Source organism: Pseudonaja textilis, chromosome 3 (assembly GCF_049901715.1).
Source record: "Pseudonaja textilis isolate UNSWEBS1 chromosome 3, rPseTex1.2, whole genome shotgun sequence".
NCBI classification, from domain to species: domain Eukaryota; kingdom Metazoa; phylum Chordata; class Lepidosauria; order Squamata; family Elapidae; genus Pseudonaja; species Pseudonaja textilis.
The window spans coordinates 76,481,510-76,495,924 of record NC_141992.1 but is presented as its reverse complement, the minus strand read 5'-3'; the positions used below and the strand labels follow the sequence as shown (position 1 = coordinate 76,495,924).

The following is a 14,415-nucleotide window of genomic DNA, read 5'->3' as shown; positions in this document are numbered from 1 at the left end:
GAAAAAAATTAAGAGTGAAGGCATAGGATAGTTCAAAGGAGATAGATATAAAAAGTCTGAAAAAAATGAAATTACTACAGATGCCAAAGTAAAATATTTTTTTAAAAAAATATTGGGTTCTATCAAACTAAAATAGAAAAGAACTTTTTTCCAAGAAAGGGGAAAGGATTTTATTTTGGCTATTCCTTCTGACAGGAATGGTCCCCTATCCCTTGAACAAGATGCATGCTTTCAGGGAACAGATCTGCTATCCAAGTATCTAGCTTGGTCTTTGGAGAAAGAGTTGGTATGCTAGTTCCTACAATGTAGGCCTCAGATATCTAAGGATGGGTTAACTATTCATAAATACTATATCCAACTAACTCTTACTACTAAGAGTAGTAAGCCTTGGGATATCATTTTCATTTCACCGGTGACAAATCTAACCAATAGCTTCCTTTTTAGACACTGCAAACTCAAAATAGTCCTGACCATTTTCCACACTCTTCACTGACTAATGAAATATACATTCCTGAACCAGAGAATGTCAAACATCTGCTTTTATCTTCCAGAAGGGATTTTATCTTCCAGAAGGGATTGAGGTAGAGGATAAGCAACTTGAACTCACTTTCAGAAGTACTGAGTATCTCATGGCTGCAGCCTAAACCAGCAAGAATTCCAGCTCAAAACTAATCTGGAGAGGAGATTATAACATTTTATTAACAGAGCAAAAGAAAAAGAAAAAAGGAAATGAAGAGCAACAACATATTCACTTGGACCAAATTTTTGTGCATTTACTATTAGCTTGCCAGGTTGACTTATTTATTAAATAAAACTGACAGGCTGAATACTCACAATTATTAAAATTACAGGTTTTTTCCAGAGAAAAGAATAAGGGTTCTGCATTAAACCCAATCATACAATTAAAAATATTTAACTTATATTATGCCTGCTTATCAATACATCTACAACTCTCAAACCAAAAGCCCTTGTTGCAAAACTGTATTGTAGCATACATCAGTTAAGCGAAAAGAGAGTAGACAGGCCAGAAAGGTTGTCGCCTTTCTCCATTTATATTTCAGTGGGAAAATGGGACAGCTTTTCCTCCTCACCATTTTTGCTTTTGTATCAACTATGTACTTTCTGCTCTGCCAGGCTGCAAAACAGCTTGCAAAAAGGGAGACCTGACCAGTCCTTGCATCAATCATGGTAGAGGCTTCCCAGCAACACACAAAAATATTGGTCATTGCAGCGGTGATGATCCCTATGAAAGGAAGATTTTACACCAGGAAAGGGGGTGCATTTTCTATCCTGCACGTTGCCCCCTCCCCTTTCAATGCCGAAGACGGTGATTGATACGTTCCCCCATCTTTTGTTCCAAAAGCCCCCAGCGCATCACACATGTCACCAAGAGCTTCCCCTCCCGATAAGGGCAGGATGCACGCTCGACAAACCCAGCTCTCCCAACCCCATCAATGGCTGAGCCTAAAGAACTTTCACACCGGAAACCTTCGTCCTCCTCTCAATGCCCCCCCTCCCCCGAAGGCGGCTCAATCAGACACTCTCGGTCGGCCGGCCGGCCGGCCGGATTGCATTTCCTTCCAAGAGATGATCGAAGGCTGAACTTACTGCCAAGAGGGAAGAGATGTGACAAAGGCGACCGCAGGCAGGCCCTTCCCTTTTTCTTTCTTTCTCTCTCTCTTTCTTTCCTTTTGTTTTAATGAAAACAAGAAATAAAAAGGATCTAGGAGAGCAGAGCCAACATCCAGCCCTCCGTTGAGCCTGCCCTCCCTGAAAACCGCTCTCGCAGTCCGGCGTCAATTCAATTCCCCTCCTCCAGCGCCTCCCGGCTAGAGCCGGTTTAGCTCTGATGCTCCGACTTTTCAGCGTTGCTTCGTGAGCGGCTCCACCATTGTCTGCCCGGGCTCCCCGGATCGCGATACACAGCAGCTCAGGTAGCCGGCCGAGCGAAACAAAAGAGGCAACCGGCGCTCGCAGCCTGGAATAAGCCGGTCCCGGTAAAAGCCCACTCGGGCTGGGAAGCCCCAACCGAGGAAAACAACGTGCCTTTTACACGCCGCCCTTCGCCTCTTCCCCCTCCCTCTTTCCCTCCCAACCAGACTTGTCAACTGCGCATTTGCGCCGAGGCTGCCGTTCAGCAAGCAGGCACGGGGGACAGGCGGGCACGCACTCTGTGTGTGTATGTGTATGCATGCGTGTGTGTGTATGCATGCGTGTGTGTACATATATACATACATACATACACATACACACACACATATACAGACATACATATGCATGTATATAGACTGCTCGCTATTCAGGCTCCGAGGTCGGGGCTGGGGACTTGTCCGTACCTGACCGAGCCGCGCTCTTCTCTACGCCTCCTCCTTCCTTCCTGAAAGCTGCGGTTTCCTGGACGATCGGGGGAAGCCGGAGAAGGCAGCGAGCCCGAGAGGATCACTCAGTCATCGCGGCCGGTCCTGCAGAGACGCGGGGGTCTCCTAGAACAGAAGAAAAGCAAGAGTCGGGGCTGTCTTCGGCAGGGTGGAAGCTGCTACATATACGGACCTCCATTTTCTCCCTCGAGGTTCCCCCTGGTGAACCCGAAGCGGAGCTCTTTTCCCACCTAGCCGCCTTCCTAGCGAAACCGGTTCACACACACACACCCTCCCTCCTTCCCCCCCCCCAAACGCGGGATCATCCTTGGGCCGATCCTCCCTCTCACCCCGATCCAGAGATGGGCACCCGCGGTTCTCTTGCAAAGTCTCGTGCAAAGTTTCCCTCGCCTGGCGCCGCCGCTTCTTAAGCTCTCTGGCGCTGGATCTCCAACCAAGGCTGATTCACACCGGCACCTTTTGCTGGCTGGGATGAGGCGGAAACTAGGAACCTTCCACGTGTTACAGCGAATGGCTTTTTTTTCCTTCCCCCAACCGGCTTCTCGTTTTGCATAAAACACGAGAGCAGGACTCTGCGTCCAAGTATCTGCTTGACTAATTTTTTGTTTAAAGGAGAAAAAGGGGGAAATTCAACCGCTCCACAGGTGGGATTGATCGTCCGCCTGCTAGAACAAAAAGAGATGAAACCTCACGGTGCGGAAATGCTCCGCTTAGTTCCCATCCACGCGCGAGCCAGAGCGGACGCCTCCCCGATATTTCATCCGACTCCAACACTCAAAACCAGCGCTTTCCCTCTGGTTTATCATCAAGGTGAAGAACTTCCTAGGGGTTGGTCTATGGAGCCTCTCAGTCATCCAGGTCATGGCTGTCCCAAAGGTGCTTTTTTCAAGAGGCGACTGGATTTTCTGCTTTTTCTTTGAAGACATTTCACTTCTCCTCCAAGAAGCTTCCTCAGCTCTGAGCTGAAGTAGTTTCTTGGATGAGAAGCAAAACGTCTTCAAAGAAAAACAAGATTCAGAGCTGAAGAAGCCGAATGTCTTCCAAAGAAAAACCAGAAAGTCCACTTGCCTCTTGAAAAAGCACTTCACAGGTGGTTGTTTTTAATGAAGGCTTTGAATGTTGCCCTACTAGAAACCTCTCCACCATGGCCACAGATCTGAAGGCGGTTTGGCACGGGTTCAAAACGGTTTAGCCTAAGCGGCCACATTAATCACAGCAGACTGAGTTAAAATGGAAGCAGCAACCTGAAATAAGTGTTATTATATTATGTATACGCTGTGATCATCTCCCTCTCCCTGCCATCTACAGCTTATCTCAGAAACAGTTGTCTGCTATTCAACAACCGCTCAAGGTTATCCATTCCTCCAGTATTGTGGACAAGATAAGGCTGTGGGCAGGAAGCTTTACTGATATACAGGGGAACAGCGCAAAGTAACTACACTTCCTGTTTGTGGGGCACAGCTTGGAGTTCTGGTTTTTACTGGACCCATGAGAGAAAGCCAGTGTACGTGAATACTTTGGCAAGCAATGTGCTGGTGCCATGCAAGCAACCAGAGCTGAGATGTCCACTGGTTAGGAATATCTATTCTGTCATCAGTCCCTTTTTGGCACGCCCTTCCTTTCCAAAAGCAGACTGCAGAATTGGGAAAGAGACAATGTGGTTTAGCCCTTCCAATGTTGGATTAAATCAGGAAGACCCAGGTTTTACTCTGCCCTCTAATACAGGGGTCTCCAACCCGCAGTTTGTGGACTGGCACCAGGCTGCAGCATGCCAAAAACTGGTCTGTGCAAACAAGTTAAGCCCCATCCGCAGCAGACGAAACCACACCTCCTCCGGTCCGCGGAAAAACTTCTCTTCATAGAACCGGTCCCTGGTGCCCAAAAGGTTGGGGGCCGCTGCTCTAATACACACTAGTCTACTCCCTCTATTCTATTCTAGAGGCAGGGAGCGCCTATGTCGCTCTCACACAGCTCAACCTTGCAGGGTTGTTGTCATGGAAAAGAGTAGAACACTCTATATCTTGAACTCTTTTACAAAAGGCACAATATAGATGTGTTCGTTTTGCGGGGTGGGGTTGCGCTTTCAGGTCATTATTGACTCTTCTTGGCAAGTGGCTCTTCTTGGTTGCCAGTGGCTCCTTCCTGGGTCAGACTGGCCTAAGGTCACCCAGTTGTGCCTAAGGCAGAACTAGAACTCACAGTCTCCCAGTTTCTAGTCTGATGGACTACCAAAATGGTAGGCTAAACATAGTTGTCTGCATGTAAGTACTTGTGATATACTATACTGCACTGCCTACATGTAGTCTTCAACTTACAACTGTTATTGAAACTAAAATTACAGTAATAAGTTGTTCCAGTCCTTAAGCAGGTCACTAGGTAACTGCATCCAGCTTTATTCTATTTTTTTGCAGCAACTGTTAAGCAAGTCCATTGTTAACAACCAAAAGCATTGGTTTCTGGCAAAAAAAAAGTATCATAAATTGCGGTCACGTGAGCACATACAACTGTAAAAGTGGGCAAATTTCCAAGCACCTCAATGCAATCACATGACCTGGAGGGTGTTGGAACTTTGAATTTGGGTAATAAGTAGCCCTGGAGAGGTCCATCGTAACTTTGAATGGTCAATAAGTGACCCATTGTAAGTTGGGGACTATCTGTATATCTTTCCTGTTGGGGACTTTTCTGATACATCTTGGGAAAATGCCTTCACAAGATTTTCCAGAGTTGCCATGTCCTTGAAACATCTAAAATGTTCCCAGTTTTTACTGTCAACCCTAAGATGTATGTAATGTGCAACTATTCCTTTAATCCAAGCTGGCGTGCTTCCGAACCAGAAGCCAAACTCGCCTTTTGAAATGTAGGTATTTATCACCTTTTAAACATCTCCTCTCTTTCTTACCAATTAAATGCAATTTTAAAAGCAGGCTTTTTCACTATAATGGACGGTGCATAACGAGTGGATAGTTCAAGACCAATGAAGTGGTACAAACATTCATAAAGTTAATTTGGTATTGTTTTAAATATCTCACTACTGCCATGACTATGAACCAGGTTGTTGTTGTTTTTATGATCCCTGCATCATAAAAAGATTCTGGATAGAATCCTATTCAACCTGTAGGGGAACAAAGTCCATAATCAGGCATCTAAACAAACTAGAATATATCAAGAGAGCAAGAAACAGGAAGTTTAACTAGTTTAAAACTGCTTTGTTCATTCCAATGGAGCAGGGGAAAGAAGCTCACACAGCTATTATCTAGGACTAGCAAAAGGAAATCTGTTCAACTGAAGACTGCTTTAATGTCCACCATTCTGCTTGCTGGACTTTTTGCTCTTCTGCTCCGCACTATTCTAACAAGCAAAATCTTACTTTCCTTGAGAGGAGAGTGGCTGTTTCTACACAATTATAAATATCAGAGTAGAAGGCCTTGAAGTCTCGACACGATTGCATTCATCAGGGTTGCACCCCCACTTTCTTCTAGCACAATGTTACCTAGTCTGGAAGTGGTGTCTGCAAGAAAACAATGAAGTGCAGAGAATACCCAGGACCCCACAGTTCAACCCTGAGATACAAATATTCTGTTGGGATTTGCACCTGCTACCCATTCTCCAAGCAGGAAGACTAGATAAACCCTGTAGTCATAACAACTATACAGTTGTAATATCTGGTAATGTGGAAAATGGATACTTGTACTTTTTTGTGTGTATGCTACAAAACCCTCAGAGAACTGTACTTTGTCCCATTCCCTGAGAATGAACTGGGGGAGGGGGAGATGCAGAACAACAAATTCTTTGCTTTTGTATGTGCATGAGAGACATTGCATATGTATCGCCAAAAGACAGACTTATAGGATTCTTTATTGGCCAATTTGTCTCTGGTGCATAAACTCTCAGTGTACACACAAGCAACAAGTGATAAATCATGATCATAATCGTCATAAAAATACGTTTATCATGAATCATAAGATACTACATAAGCAACCAACACAAATCGTACTACAGTACTAAATAAAACAATATAAATGATAAGATACAAGCAACAAAGTTATAAGAAGATAGGAAGAAGAAGTAAGAGGAAAGATGAGAAGAATAGTAACATAGCTAGGTAGTTTGACAGTGTTGTGGGAATTAGTTGTTTAGCAGAATGGTGGCGTGGAATGGGGGACACCTCTCCTTGTGCCTGTTCTGGCATGCAATGCCCTTTAGCGTCGTCAAGAGGGTAGAAGTTGAACCAGTTTATGTCCAGGATGTGAGGGGTCTGTAGATATTTTCACAGCCCTCTTTCTGGCTTGTGCTGTGAACAAGTCCTCAATAGAAAGCAGGCTGGTAGCAATGGTTTTTTCTGCAATTCTAATTACCCATTGAAGTTTACGTCTGTCTTGTTTGGTTGCAGAATCAAACCAGGCAGTTATAGAGGTGCAGATGACAGACTCAATAATTCCTCTGTAGAACTGTATCTGCAGCCCCTTGGGCAGTTTGAGCTTTCTGAGTTGGGGCAGGAAGAACATTCCTTGTTGTGCTTTTCTGATGAGGTTTTTGATGTTAGGTGTCCATTTTAAGTCTTGAGATATTATAGAATTTCGAAACTTGAAGGTCTCTACTGTTGATATTGTGTTGTCTAGTACTGTAAGAAGTGGTAGTATAGGGGGGTTTCTCCTAAAATCTATTATCATTTGTACAGTTTTGAGTGTGTTCAGTTCAAGATTGTTCCCGCCGCACCACAAGGCTAGTTATTCAGCTTCCTGTCTATATGCAGATTTGTTAGTAACACGATTGTTAAGTGAATCTTGCTTCTCCATTGATTTTGCTTGTCATAATCAACGAGGGTCATAAAAGGTGATCACATGACTTCAGGACATTGTAACTGTCATAAATATGAGTCAGTTGTCAAGTGTCCGAATTTTGATCCGGTGATCATGGGAACGATGATGTAATGGTTGTGTGTAAAATGGCCATTTTTTCAGTGACATTGTAACTTCAAATGGTCACTAAATGAACTGCTGAAAGTTGAGTTGCTGTATAACATTTCACAATGTAATAAATATGTTAATTTAAATAGACTTTTGTAAAACAGGGACAACCTACCTGAATCCATGGACTGTATGGAAACCTCTAATCCGTTTTGGGAGATTCCTAATTTGCACTTTTAAAATTAAATGGCAAAATCATTTGTTTTAAAACTAAGGCATAAAAATATGTTTCTCCTCAAGACCCCAAAATATCAGGTCCATCCCCTCCAGTGACCTAATTCTTTTTTCCCCTGCAGCCATTAGAGGCTATAAACCCATTGTTCCAATCAGAGCTGACATATCCAGATTTTACTAGGTCAAATTGCAAGTGAATGTAATATATCCCCATTTTAACATACGTCTGGATGTGGAATATTAGACTCTAGGAAGAAGAGAATGCTTGTTTTTTAGGTCAGGTTAAGGAATCTGTGATCTTCTTTATGCTGCCAAATTATACTCTTAATTGTATATACCAGTGATTCTCAACCTGTGATCCACAGACCTCTGAGGGGGTCAGCAATGTCATCATAGGGGAGGAGCGGGAGTCTTCATTGTCTTGAAGAAATGTTAGGAATTAAATATTGAGTTAAGTCTTTAGCCACAAAAGGCATTTAAAGAATAAAGAAAAGGTTCGTTACTTGTATATATCCCTGGTGTTCTGGTGCTACATGCACAGCATCACAATTCCATATACATCCCTAGCTAGAGAGGCAACTGGAGGAAGATTATCCCATCAAATAAGTCTCACACCTACAGCTTGAGATATATGGACCAGATACAAATTTTCAGTAGAACTGGCATTCTACAGGGTAAAAGATTCCTGATGCTATTTGACAACTGGGGATTCTACAATTGGTCATTGATGCACCATCCCTCAAAAAAAAAACCCTAGTATTATTTGAAGAGGTATCCTTTGTTCATCCTTTCAGCAAAGAGTCTAAGATTTGTGCGTTGCTTATCTAGTATTCCTTTTCTCTATTCAACAGGGCTTTTTGTTTTTTTGAATGAGATTAAACCTTTCAGAATTCATATTTATGTAATCATAAAAAAAATAAGCGGTTCCACTCTTATGTAACGGCTTTCAGTCCACATCTGATTTGCTGAGGTTATTAGTGAATCTTCTAATCTTTTGGCTCTTTGCAATATCAGCAATTTCATGGCTCTATTCCATAGTTAGCAGGACCGTGAAACGTTCTTGCAAGTTGTTCAGACTATAATGGATATTTTTTTTCTTCAAATCACTGCACGAGATTCTTACTGAATATTTTGCATTAACTCAAGAGTGATTGACCACTGAAGAGAAAGCACTGTACAGCAGTTATTTCTTTTGCTGTTTAACCAATTTTCTTTGTTCCAGAAGGATTAGCTACTGAAAACACAGCAAAGTTAGCCTTAAAGATTTCCAGCATCACCTTTTCTAACGAACAAATGTTATTAAAAGGCACACTATACCACTCTGTGGATCTGATGAAACAAACTGCAGTTCAAAAATGCTACACATTTTAATACAAGTAGTCTTTGACTTACAACCACAATTGAACCCAAAATTTCTGTTGCTAAGCGAGATGGTTTTTAAGTGGGTTTTGTCCATTTTACCACCTTTCTTGCCACATTAATTAAGTGAATCACTGTAGTTCTTAAATTAGTAACACGGTTGTTAACAAACTGTTGTAAGTTGAAGGCTACTGTAAAAGGTATTAGCTAGAAAAAGTGCTGCTTGATTTTTGGTTACTAAATCAGGTATAGAATTGTATAGACTATCAAGGTTTCCTCCTGTAACGTAAAAATATAACATCTGAATTCCAAGTAAGTTTTGTTGTATCAAGGGTGAAGTAATTATCTACCCGCTCATTCTTTACCATTACTACCGTCCAACATCAAGAGGAACAAATATCAGGTAAATGCACGGAAGATTTCGCCTCTTCAAGAATATTTGTTTCCATTTTTAGAAACTGACAAGCATCCACCATAGCTTGGCACGCACCCTTTATGCACATGCAGTGATGATGGCTAAGAACAGCTTTGTTTATTGTCATTACTGTCACTGAACAGGACATCAGATCCGTTTTGGAGTCTATGTCAGGTTGTTCCACTGCCTTTATCATTTTTACCTTCAACTGATTAAAATAGCCCTGTAAGCCAGTGGTAAATATTATACAATAAGATGGCTAAGTTGTTACGTATCTTTTTCAGGAGTTATATCTGGAAAAGAACAGAGTGGTTGTATATTCATGAAGCTCATATAAATCCTTTGCCTAAATACCTTCAGATGCAATCTCAGAGACTCTCCATGCAAAACACATAAAAGCAGCTTATATAAACAATCCAGGTCTATGCTGTTCAAAAGCTTTTTGCTGCAGTTCTTCCCGTTAGATAAATAGTCATGGGCCAATATTATTTGAGGGCCAACCAATTTGGGGACAAAAGTCTTTGGGTTGAACAGCAGGATGAAGAAAGCCCAGGAGATTCGTGTCCAAAAGCCATCTATGGAACAATTGCTCTGTGGAGTGAAATGTTTGTATATAGAGGTTTATTCAAATCAGGTGGTTTTCAGAATACCAGCACTTTTTTTGTAGTGGCCAGGCAGGAGAAGGTAGGGTAATTCCATGCAACAACGTATTTCTTTTTTAAAATCACTTTATGCAATGGATTGCTGGATTAGGCCGAGGTAATTACCATGGGTAGTAATTGAAAATGTTGACTGCTTTAGGAGACAATCTTTATTTGAAACTGGATAGAAAAGAGTACACCCTTGCCAGTTTGCTAACTGATCTGTGTGTTTTCATATCATATTACCCTTCCAGGTTGTTTAACTGGTTTGGGACTTGGAAGCAACTGTTTTATTATTCTATACAGTTCATGTGAGGCTGGAATAGACTCCTATGTGGTCATCAGCCAGTAGAGCTTCCCAGGGTTCTATCTTACCCTTCCAGCTATTAAATATTTCTATTGAACTGCTGGAAGAAATAGTGGAGGGTTTAACCAACTGTTAATTAAATACATGCCTCTTTCCGTATAAATACATATAAATTCCATATAAACCAGGGGTGGGATTCTACCAGTTCGCACCTATTCGCTAGAACCGGTTGTTAACATTCTAAGCAGTTCGGAGAACCGGTTGTTAGAAGAAATTACTGGCCTAATCCTGTAAGGAAGGCAGGAAGGAAACATTCTGGTGTTGCTTACAGAAACTGCCTCTCCGTTAACCCTTATTACCTTCTTGGCAGGACTAGACTTTCTGTCTCTGGAACTTCTCTGGAGTTTTCCCCCCCTCCTTTGCTGGTACTTTGCTTGTGTGGACTGACCATTCAAAGTTACAATGGCACTGAAAAAAGTGACTTATGACCATTTTTCACACTTATGGCTGTTGCAGCATACTCACAGTCTTGAGAGGCCAGGAGAGGCGATGCGTGCCTTGATGTGAGTGATACTGAGTTGGCTACATCCAGCCAATAACATGACCACCAAGCCATGTCCACCCAGTCACATGACCACCTAAGCCACACCTACCACTTAAGCCACGCCCACAGAACCGGTTGTTAAAAAATTTGAATCCCACCCCTGATATAAACATAGGTGCATACAGTAATTACATAATTAAATCCATGCCTTTTAGAAAGTAGCTGCTTAAGTTCTGAACTGCTTGCTGTCTTTTTGTGACAATGGACTGAAATAGAGCGAAGAACCTAACATGGAATCCAGATAAGTTAGTAATGTTTTTAATCACTCATGGAACAGACTGAGTTTCTCTTAGATGTATTTACCCTCCTTTGAATACTTGGTAAGCAGGTAAGTGTATTTCTCCACCACCACTACCCAGATTAAGTGTCTGTAATAATATGAGCCACTGTTTTAAAAGTGTTCTGAAATTTCAGATAGATTTACATTATTACAGGAGCTGGTTATAGGTAGGCTGTAACTAGTTAGAAAATTTACCACTGACCAATTCACTTATGAGATCTATGAGTCTATCCCATAAGACAGAGATTGATAAGATAGATATCCTGTAAATTCCATGAGACTATTTCTGTAAGATACTCTTTCTCATAGAAAATTTGATGAGGTGAGTAGCAGGGCTTATCAGCATGAAATGGAAGATTCAGTGAAATTATGTGTGGCCCCAGTCTAGTTAATTTGATAAAAAATTATATGTAAGACCTGTAGCTAGACCTAGCAATTTTCTTTTAATTTGTTCTCCAGATACAATATTTTATGTATTCCTAATTAAAATGCAAATTTTTGAAATACAATAAATACAAGAACAAAAAACGCCTGCTGCATATGTGTGATTTACTTGTTTTGGAAAAGGCAATATTTTCTATTAATCAAAGGTTGCAGAAATATGTATTAGTATGGCATGGATTTTGTGTTATCTTAAAATGACTGTACTATATTGCTCATATTATAATAGTGAACTCATGACTATTGATAAAATGTTTTCTTCTCCATAATTTGTAGTTGTATTTTTTTTCCTTAAGATTAAAGATTGTCTTGTTAATTCATGGATTAACTTATTTTTTAAAAAAAGAATGAAAAAAATGTTGAAATTAATTGAAATTTGGTATTTATTCAATATTTTGAGATATCATTTTTACTAACAATCTGTTATTAAAATAAGCATTCAAAATTATCCTAGTTAGCTACTCTTTAATCTTCTTTGCTATAATGATTTCAAATCTTCTTACTTTAATAATATTGGGCTCTTTGATTCTGTGGCATTTTACATGAAATTAATAGGTAATTAGCTCTGAAAAAGCTATATACACTGATATTTTTGGCTAAATATATCTGATTATATGTTTTATGAAATAATGTAAAAATAAATGGATCTAACTAAGATTTAACATTAACAAGCTTTTAAAAATATTTATGTGTTTAAATACTCTTCTGAAATAAATGTGATAGAGAATAGTTTTTAGGATTTCCTGGAAAAAAATGTAATTTGGGACAAAGAATATTCAGATTATATTATCTTCAAGTATTGAATTCCATTATGAAATTAGGGACCTTTAAATAGAACAGGGCTAGATCATTCTTAACATTTTTTGCTGTAGGACATGTGATAATCCCAGTTTTTGCAGCAATGTGTGTTCCCTATTAAGCACTGAAGTTCCTAGGAATACTTTATAAAGTCAGCTGGAAATGCCTACAGAAATTGTTCCTCGCCACATACTCTATTTTTCTTTATTAATGAACAAATTAGAACATATCATATAATTAGAACATTTATTTCATAAATTATTTATCATATCATCAACAAAATTAAAGGTCTTTCTTCGAGAGTAATATCAGAACAATAAGTGAAAATGAATATCTGGCTTTTTCATTAAATGGGAATTACTTACCCAGGATTTCTGCTTTCCTGTGACCAAAGGAGATCCAAAACTACTGAGGAGGTGGCTTCCCCTTCTATAGAGTTGATCAAGTCCAAAATCTAGATGCACCCATCCAGATCACACTAGAAGGGCAGAAGAATCTGTTGAGGTAATTCCCCGTTAGGAGAATGAACACATACAGGGAGACGTATTTTGAGAGTAGTGTTTGAATAATACACATACAGCATACAGCTACACTGTACAGTAAATGTAGGGTTTTACTTTCAATAAAGGTTTAAGCAAAGTTCAAAATAGGCACTCCAAAGTCATTCACAGGTTAAATCAGTCAGTTTTCAATCCAGGGATAATTCAATAACAAAGTCCAGTGTCAAAAACAGTTCAGTATCAGACTTACATTAAATCCATGAATATCAGTCAATTAGGAAAAATGGAGGAACGGCAATACTTGCCAACAGAAGGAAACAGATAATCACTCAGACACACTCTCTTCAGAGACTAAGACTAAAACAAACCAGGTTTCTGGCTGCATCTTATGGCTGTTTGAGAAACTACACCCAATTGCATGCTCTTGCATTCCCTTAAAGAGACAGTATTAAAATGTCTATCCTGGTTTATATATTTCTAACCCAAATACCTGTTAGGTGACTTATATTCCTAACAGAATCCTTCAACCACTTACAATGCCCATCAATCAACTGCCAATATGTTTTCAAAACAAAATTAAAATGAGAAAAATGTTAAGGTTCCCTGCCATACCATTGCAAAGCAATCTTAGTGTTGCCCCAGGAATGGGAGAGCAACAGTTTAAGACTTGGAAGTTGCCTAAACACTCATCCTCTCTAAGCCCAACATGCCTTACGGGATTTTGGTTATAGACAAAAAACAGGTCTTACACTACACTTTGATATAAGGACATACCAAATAAAAAATACCAGGCACTATATATGGAGATGAATGAAGGTTTTAGCTTTTTATTTTAAATGCACAGATCCCAGAAAGAGGTGTATGAAATCCCCTTGGTTAGACAAGGAGAAGAGGAATACATTCGTTAAGTGAGCTTTGCCTCATTTGACGATCTTTCTTGCCACAGTTGTTAAGTGAATCACTGCAACTATTAAGTTGTTAAGTGAATCTGGCTTCCCCATTGACTTTGTCAGAAGGTTTCAAAAGTGAGTCACATGGGACCCTGGGATAACGCAACCCTCATAAATGTGAACCAGTTGCCAAGCATCCGAATTTTGATCAAGTGACCATGGGGATGCTGCAATAGTCATAAAGTGTGAAAAACAGTCATAAGTCCCTTTTTTCAGTACTGTTATAACTTTGAACAAACACTAAATGAACTGTTGTAAGCTGAGAACAACCCGTATTTCTCTCTTGTCTGTAGGAGCGCATTTGAAGCTCTTCAGAAAATTGAAGCATAGTTTCAGTCCAAAAAGGGACCTGAATATAAAGAAACTGTTTGCCCGAAAGCATCATCTGCTAAAGAAAAATATCCATTTGTAATGCCTGGAAAACAGTGAGGTAGTCAATTTCTATAGTCACTGGACAGTTCCAAATATTAGTTGATGGGACTTTCCCCTCAGCTAATCAAAAATCTGGGATCCATTTATCTGGAGAATGGCAGGCCAAGAAACAATAGCTCAGCCTTTCCAGACACAGATGTTTTGGGCACATTCCTTTCTACATGAAACA

The 14,415-nt window shown here is 40.3% G+C and overlaps 1 protein-coding gene across 9 annotated transcripts in view; it reads right to left on the bottom strand.

Annotated features, from left to right (window-relative positions):
* Positions 1 to 14,415, bottom strand: part of LRRC8D (leucine rich repeat containing 8 VRAC subunit D) — an 87,302-nt gene that overhangs the window by 52,156 nt on the left and 20,731 nt on the right. For 2 of the 9 annotated variants that reach the window (XM_087930141.1, XM_087930140.1), the window contains exons 2-3: positions 12,730 to 12,860; positions 2,337 to 2,483 (exon numbers count right to left, since the gene is read on the bottom strand). The exons of 1 other annotated variant lie outside the window; for it this stretch is intronic. The gene's annotated coding sequence lies outside the window, so the exon portion shown is untranslated. Of the gene's footprint in view, positions 1 to 1,608; positions 2,097 to 2,336; positions 2,484 to 2,707; positions 2,882 to 12,729; positions 12,861 to 14,415 lie in introns of those variants that run through there. 6 more of the 9 variants (XM_026700293.2, XM_026700294.2, XM_026700292.2 and 3 more) reach the window with 5 other exon arrangements.